A 9,292-nucleotide genomic window follows, 5' to 3' on the forward strand; every position below is an offset into this window, starting at 1 on the left:
GGACAAAGAATGCTGAGTTGCATCCAAAGAACACCATACCTACTGTGAAGCATGGGGGTGGAAACATCATGCTTTGGGGCTGTTTTTCTGCAAAGGGACCAGGACGACTGATCCGTGTAAAGGAAAGAATGAATGGGGCCATGTATCGTGAGATTTTGAGTGAAAACCTCCTTCCATCAGCAAGGGCATTGAAGATGAAACGTGGCTGGGTCTTTCAGCATGACAATGATCCCAAACACACCGTCCGGGCAACGAAGGAGTGGCTTCGTAAGAAGCATTTCAAGGTCCTGGAGTGGCCTAGCCAGTCTCCAGATCTCAACCCCATAGAAAATCTTTGGAGGGAGTTGAAAGTCTGTGTTGCCCAGCGACAGCCCCAAAACATCACTGCTCTAGAGGAGATCTGCATGGAGGAATGGGCCAAAATACCAGCAACAGTGTGTGAAAACCTTGTGAAGACTTACAGAAAACGTTTGACCTGTGTCATTGCCAACAAAGGGTATATAACAAAGTATTGAGAAACTTTTGTTATTTGCCAAATACTTATTTTCCACCATAATTTGCAAATAAATTCATTAAAAATCCTACAATGTGATTTTCTGGATTTTCTTTCTTCTCATTTTGTCTGTCATAGTTGACGTGTACCTATGATGAAAATTACAGGCCTCTCAATTGGTGGCTGACTAAATACTTTTTTTCCCCACTGTATATGTTTTCTCCAGTGTTTGAGGGAAGGAGGGGGTTGTGAAGAAAAGCATCTCTGTTTGAAGACCTTCATATCACTGGATAACTGAACAGCGCCTGACAATATTTACAGTCTGACTGCCCACTGATGAAATCCTGCCAATACGTCCCCAGTGGCGGCTCCTGAAAAAATTCTCAGGAGGGGCAATTTTTCTGATGATTTAGGTGACCTACACACATTTAAAAAAAGATATGTCCAGCAACAACATGAAGACAGGGGCAGCATATAAGTCAATACCAGAAGCATTTATTGACTGATCTCAAAAGTGTTGGCTTACCAGGGTTGGTGGAGCCCTCAGTTTCATCTTTGCCTCGCAAAGCTAACTCAAACACTCCGCAAAACTTCACACACTGGATTAGCCGGCTGAGGATGTGGCGGTTCTTGCTAATGTCGTAGTAAATATATTTGTTATAGTGAATATGGAATATGATATGTTGAGTAAAATGTTGTGCTAAGATCTATTTAGGTCAGGAGCTGGTTATAAGTTCTGTTCCTATCCAATAACAATGGACAAAAGGGTCCTATCTTGTCAGCCTTGTCAGCAGGTGGCCAAGGACAACACCCACGCCATAGGCCTCTCAGTTCTTCCAACTCACGAGTTCTTGCTCTGAGGACACACACACACACACAAACACACACACACACACATCATCACTGTTAAACACACACACACACACACACATCATCACTGTTAAACACACACACACACACACACACACAAAAATCCCCTCTCTTAGGCTGAACATTTGAAGACAGAGAACCCGACTCAGAGCCAATGCAACAGTGACAGTAGCCTGCAGGGGACCTCGCCCAACTCATCAGGACCAATCAGAAGATCAGAACTACTAGATTGAACCTACTTCATTTATTGCATAAAATGTCTGCACACAATGTTTGGGGCTCTCTTCAGATATTAATAATAATAATAATAATAATAATATGCCATTTAGCAGACGCTTTTATCCAAAGCGACTTACAGTCATGCGTGCATACATTTTTGTGTATGGGTGGTCCCGGGATCGAACCCACTACCTTGGCGTTACAAGCACCATGCTCTACCAGCTGAGCTACAGAAAGTGGATACTCATGGATGCGCATTGCAATTGTAAAATGTCAACACAATTGGAGACACCACGTCATTTTTGGAGACATGTTATTGACAGTAAACTATTGTAGATGCGACTGCTAACTAAATAAAACATTTTAGCTGGCTAGCTAATCATCTTAGCTAAATGTGGGGCAAACAATTCAGTTATTTACCGTTAATTTGAGGGATTGGGGTGAAAGAAATCGAGTTACATAGTGATACTTTACGATATACTGTATTGACAATATCGCAATATTTTAGCGCTAGTTGGCTGTACCTGCACCAAAACACCATTATTGTTCCTTCATAGCTTGTTCTCAATCTTTTCACATTGGGAGCAAATTTGTTTTCAGCACTTTTATTTCCATGACTGATCAAAACTCGTTCTCATGGCTTTCTGATCCCTCTGCAACAGACATATGGTGCGCAATAAAATCACAGTATCGAATCGCAATACGTATAGAATCATGAGACTCGCAATGCTGATGCATATATCTTATCGTGAGGTTCCTGGCAATTCCCAGCCCAAGTTCATTTGCCACAACAAATCTCTTCGCTAGCAAACGCGATGTCTTCTCCAAAACGGCAATGTGTCTCCAGCAATGTTTACTTTTTTGACGTTCTATGGCATCTCCACTTTCCAAGCATATATGACCACATGTAATATTTTGGTAAGTGATGCAAATAGTGAACTATGTAGGGCCAGGATGTAACATATATGTAGCTGCAGCAATTTCTCTTATCTGATATGGTAAGTAATGGGGCTAAATTTATAGCTCCCTAAGAGTTTGACGAACGGGTCCGTGAACGCGATTCCAGATATATTTACCTCTGAATAAACTGCCTTTATTACACCATATCCACATCCAGTAAACTTGTGATTATCAACACTAACCTCATCGTTGTGGCGGCGGACAGCTAGCCTGTATCCCTCGTCATCCAGTTGAGTGAGTGGCAATGTCTTTTTTCGTTCGTACCAATTTTTGGAAAATCCTCGGGTGTAGGACTTTCCGCCTTTAGTAGAAACCTGTTGAATTATTCAATTTGGTCTGGGAGGTCCTAATTGTTTCGTTGCCAATTTATCTTCATTTGTTTGCCGAATCGCCGACAAAAAGGAACTTCTTTCAAACAATCCACTCTTTTCTCAGTTACGTTCATGGTTACGTAACGTATGATGGCAGCGTAAGTGCAAGCCCACAGACACCCATTGAGATTGTATTGAAGGCTCTGAAATTTGAAAAAATAGATTTTACATGGGAGTCTATTACAGACTTCTGGGCGATTTTCAACCTGACTGAAATCGCCCCAAAAGGGGGGGAGCCATTTGAAGCACGACTTTAGCCTGATTCGACATTTAGTGGCAGTGTGGCACTGTGGCAGATCAGACGTATAGATTACAACACTGATAACTACTGTTGCCGTGATATAATTGATTAGAAAAAAAATCCCTTCCTTTTCCCGTTTGGCAGTGCGTCGCCCATATCGCCCTATTGAACAGGCCGCCCCTGTACGTCCCACATGTGATGTGACGTGATTTACATTACTGTAACCCGCTATCATTTTGAAGAAGGATGACTGCACAACAGAGGACTACACAACTTTTGGTAAAAAATTGTTTTCTTTATTAACTTTGCCTGCAGCTTTTGTACATGCTGGAAACATTGCTCTGTGATTGTTGTTGAATATGACTAAGGAAACAGAAAATCATACATATAACTTCATGGTAGTGAACCTAATGGCATGTTTCGTCTTACTACATATTAGTATGCTGTACAGCAAAGCTTTGAATGAATCATACTTATGTTTTTTTGTTGCAATGAAATTACACCTAATTCCACATTTTCTTGTTCCCGACTCAGTAACCACAAAGCAGCATTTACACCTCTCATCCATCATCATGTAGAGACAGGTGAATGGATTCTGGAACTATTCAAGGACATATGAACATGAGAATCCAGTATTTTAAAGGTACAGTGCATTCGGAAAGTATTCTGACCCCTTGACTTTTTCCACATTTTGTTATGTTACAGCCTTATTCTAAAATTGATTAAATTGTTACCCCCCCCCCCCCCATCTACACACAATACCCAACAATGACAAAGCAAAAACCAGGTTTTTAGACATTTTTGGAAATGTACTAAAAATAAAAAACATAATTTACACAAGTATTCAGAAACTTCACTTTGTTAAAGCACATTTGGCAGCGACTACAGCCTCGAGTCTTCTTGGGTATGACGCTACAAGCTTGGCACACCTCTATTTGGGGAGTTTCTCCAATTCTTCTGTGCAGATCCTCTCAAGCTCTGTCAGGTTGGATGGGGAACGTCGCTGCACAGCTATTTTCAGGTCTCTCCAGAGATGTTCAATCAGGTTCAAGTCCGGGCTCTGGCTGGGCCACTCAAGGACATTGAGTCTTGTCCCGAAGCCACTCCTGCATTGTCTTGGCTGTGTGCTTAGGGTTGTTGTCCTGTTGGAAGGTGAACCTTCGTCCCAGTCTGAGGTCCTGAGCAGGTTTTCATCAAGGATCTCTCTGTACTTTGCTCCGTTCATCTTTCCCTCGATCCTGACTAGTCTCCCAGTCCCTGCCGCTGAAAAACATCCCCACAGCATGATGCTGCCACCACCATGCTCCACCGTAGGGATGGTGCCAGGTTTCCTCCAGAAGTGATGCTTTGCATTCAGGCCAAAGTGTTCAATCTTGGTTTCATCAGACCAGAGAATCTTGTTTCTTATGGTTTGAGTGTTTAGGTGCCTTTTGGCAAATTCCAAGTGGGCTGTCATGTGCCTTTTACTGAGGAGTGGCTTCCGTCTGACCACTCTACAATAAAGGCCTGATTGGTGGAGTGCTGCAGATATGGTTGTCCTTCTGGAAGGTTCTTCCATCTCCACAGAGGAACTCTGGAGCTCTGTCAGAGTGACCATTGGGTTCTTGGTCACCTCCCTGACCAAGGCCCTTCTCCCCCGATTGCTCAGTTTGGCCGGGTGGCCAGCTCTAGGAAGAGTCTTGGTGGTTCCAAACTTGTTCCATTTAACAATGATGGAGGCCACTGTTTTCTTGGGGACCTTCAATGCTGCAGACATTTTTTGGTACCCTTCCCCAGATCTGTGCCTCGACATAATCCTGTCTCAGAGCTCTACAGACAATTCCTTCAACCTCATGGCTTGATTTTTGCTCTGACATGCACTGTCAACTGTGGGACCTTATATAGACAGGTGGGTGCCTTTCCAAATCATGTCCAATCAATTGAATTTACCACAGGTGGACTGCAATCAAGCTGTAGAAACATCTAAAGGATGGTCACTGGAAACAGGATGCACCTGAGCTCAATTTCGAGTCTCATAGCAAAGGGTCTGAATTCTTTAAAAATATATATAAATTAGCAAACATGTAGCTCAGTTGGTAGAGCATGGCGCTTGCAACGCCAGGGTTGTGGGTTCGATTCTCACGGGGGCCAGTATGAAAAATGTATGCACTCACTTAACTGTAAGTCGCTCTGGATAAGAGCGTCTGCTAAATGACTAAAACAAAAATGAGGAAAATTGATTGATGAGGGAAATAATTAATTGAATCAATTTTAGAATAAGGCTGTAACGTAACAAAATGTGGAAAAAGTCAAGGGATCATAATACTTTCCGAATGCACTGTAAGAAATGTCCCATATGAAAAATAATCTAAATTCCATTGTGAAATTAAGCAAATTAGCTTTCATTTAGTTAAACACAATCAGACTTTGTGCAACTGGTTCTATCATGAAATGCAAGCCAGAAAACTCAGTGACGCTTTAACATGTGGTTGTGACTTAACACTATTTTCTGTGGATAGCAGGATAGTAGAACCTATTGTTCATCTACTGTACTGTATGTGCAATGTCAAAAACTGCTACCAACCAAGCTCTTTTTCACAGCATACCCCCAACAATATAATGCAATAATTGTGTAATTTAAAATCAAATTTTCATTATTTATCCATTTACCCCTCGACCACTGCAAATGTGTACTCATCGATGTTTATAGGTTGTTATCAATAAAATGTTGTAATAAGGTGCAGAGCGTTCCAGTTGCCTGCTGGGGGCCAAGGAGACCCCCAGCTCCACTAAAACAATTGGCAACTGCTTGCCGTTTTCAAGGGATTTTAAAATAAATGTTAACTATTTGGTTGTAATATCATCAGTGGTGGAAAAAGTACCCAATTGTCATACTTTAGTAAAAGTATAGATACCTTAATAGAAAATGACTCAAGTAAAAGTGAAAGTCTTCCATTAAAATATTACTTGAGTAAAAGTCTAAAAGTATTTGGTTTTAATATCAAATGTAAATGTAATTGCTAAAATATACTTAAGTATCAAAAGTAAAAGTATACATATTTTCAAATTCCTATTAAGTAAACGGGAAGGCACCATTTTCTTTTATTTATTTATTTATGGATAGCCAGGGGCACACCAACACCATTTACAAAAGAAGCATGTGTGTTTAGGGAGTCTGTCAGATCAGAGGCAGTAGGGATGAGGGATGTTCTCTTCATAAGTGTGAATTGGACCATTTTCCTGTAATGCTAAGCATACGAAATGTAACAAATACTTTTGGGTGTCAGGGGAAATGTATGGAGTCAAAAGTACATTATTTTCTTTAGGAATGTAGTGAAGTAAAAGTTGTCAAAAATATAAATAGTAAAGTAAAGTACAGATAACCCAAAAAACTAGTTAAGTAGTACTTTAAAGTATTTTTACTTATGTACTTTACACCACTGAATATCATAACCTCTTGAAGAACATAGTCAGATCTACAAACGTCCGATTATTCCATGCAAAACTATTGCGCACATTTAGCTCTGTCAGATTTATACAGCAAGTAAATGCATGCTTTTCATGATCAGTAAACATAATAATAATAATAATAATAATAATAATAATATAATAATAATATGCCATTTAGCAGACGCTTTTATCAATTGATCATGTCATTTCAGATACGTTAGGGTAGCCTCACGATATCTCTCAATATTGGCCACCATTAATTGGATATTTAAGTGATATCAAAGTCAACTATACCTGACAAGTATGAATGGTGGGCTCTGCCTGTCAAGTAGCAGAAGGGCGCATTTGCTGAAGTACTTGCTGATGATGTTTACTTTGCAAGCTACTGGTAGAAACTTTGTACAGTTGGCTAAACATAGTGGTAAGTAGACCTACTGTACTTTTTTCTCCAACCAACGTAGGCTTACCTAGCGATGTTAGCTAACATTATCCCCTTTTCAACATAGTAATCACAGTTGCTGCAGACAGACATGATAGGCAATATTGATTGATGGACCACGTCAAATTGGCTAGCCAGCTAATAACAGATCACGTCAATATGGCTACTTAACAAGCTAATTTTAGGGGATAAACTACACCGACCAAAAATATAAACACAACATGTAAAGTGTTCAGGTGAAAGCTATGATCCCTTATGTCACTTGTTAAATCCACTTAAATCAGTGTAGATGAAGGGGAGGAGACAGGTTAAATAATGATTTTTAAGCCTTGAGACAATTGAGACATGACTTGTGTATGTGTGCCATTCAGAGGATGAATGGGCAAGACCATAGGTGCCTGAGCAATGGAGCAACTGCATCCCCACTTTCAAAATAGGGGTGCAAGCACATGTATATAAACGCAACATGTAAAGTGTTGGTCCCATGTTTCATGAGCTGAAATAAAAGATCCCAGAATTTTTCCATACACACAAAAAGCTTATTTCTCTCCAATTTTGTGCAGAAATTTGTTAGTGAGCATCTCTCCATTGACAAGATAACCCATCCACCTGACAGGTGTGGCATATCAAGAAGCTGATTAAACAGCATGATTATTACACAGGTGCACCTTGTGCTGGGGACAATAAAAGGCCACTCTAAAATGTACAGAAGTCGCTCTTACTAAAAACTGCTCGCAATGTGTGTGTGCGTGCGTGCTTGCGTGCGCGTGTGTGTGTGTGTGTGTGTGTGGGCGCATACGTGCATGTGGCAAGGTAGTGTCTTATGGAGCTGCTAATTTTAGTTACTCACTTAAAGGGAGAATCTCCACGCTGTTCTCTCCTGAAAGGGTTTAGAGCCTATGGGAAGTCCAGTTATTTTGAAAGAACTCACTTCATTTATTTATCTTAAAAGGCCAATACTAAATGGAAGCATGTTCCCTATTTGTACCACTGAGTTTGTCATGATGACTACTATTTCACACACTCCTGAATGGACTGTTTTATTTGGTACAGGATTGTGTACTAAACTAATCTTAAGGTTTTAACCAGTACAGACAATTGTTTTAAATCTTTAAATTATTAATCAGAAATTGAGTAATTGAGTTTTATTGTCTTTCTCATAATCACTAAGCATGGTCTCTGAGGACAACTATCACAACGTAAAAACTGGTAAGCCTGTAGCTCTTTTAGCTCAAGTGAAATAGAGATGTCTAAGTGATGTTATGACAAAGTGTGGTGATGATCATTTCCTTTGTTATTTCAGTGCAGTGCACCTCAGAGAAGTGCATGAAGAAACAAAGAAAAAGTAAGACCAGCACCATCCACCTCTCCTCTCCAGTGGCGGAGGGCCAGAGGAAGCTTGATGGAAGCAGCTTGACAGTTTACGGTGACGGCCAGAAGGTGAAGGTGGTGTATGAGGTCTACCCTGGTGATGTCCGCACCATGGAGAATGGTGCCCACTCCCAGAGACGAGGTCTGTGCAAGGTCACCAGCAGAGTCTATATACCAAATCTGGAGTCAATTTGACTTATGGTTCATGAGAAGAAGATTTTTAAAGTATTTTTGGTATTATCATATGCGCTAACGTGCATCTATAGGTACAGTGCGGCCATATTTGAATGCAGCAACAATTATTTTCTCAAAACCAGAAAGGCTTGTGAGGAGAAAATGGTTACAGATAATTTTGAGCATTAGCGTTACATATGCAAAGAATGAGTTGTGAATAGTTTCCTTGTTTTTTTTAGATATCAATATCCAATTCCATGTGGTTCATCTTAGGGACGTCCATGATAGCGATGACAAGTTTCAAGTTGATAGGCCACTGTGGAGTGGATTTACAGTGGTTTAAATTGACAAATAAAATCAGATTTTTGATTTATCAATAACCAAGTCATCTTTTGACCAATCCCTTTCTCAAACTAAGTTAAGACATGTACCATAGGCCTACATTCCAAACATTGTGTCATTTGGTCCTATGGGTCATGAGAAGAAGATTTTATTAGTTTTTATTAGCAGATTTTAGCAGATTAGCTTATGTGGTAATAGGCATCTACTGGTATAGTGCGGCCATCTTTGAATGCATCAACGTTATCTTCTTAAACTCTTTAGGGACTATTGAAATTTGGAGTGAATCTGCCATTTAGTCCATGAGAAGAAAGGAAAGGTAAAGGGGGATACCTAGTCAGCTGTACAACTGAATGCATTCAACTGAAATGTGTCTTCCGCATTTA

Source organism: Coregonus clupeaformis, chromosome 16, assembly GCF_020615455.1.
Source record: "Coregonus clupeaformis isolate EN_2021a chromosome 16, ASM2061545v1, whole genome shotgun sequence".
In the NCBI taxonomy this organism is placed as follows: domain Eukaryota; kingdom Metazoa; phylum Chordata; class Actinopteri; order Salmoniformes; family Salmonidae; genus Coregonus; species Coregonus clupeaformis.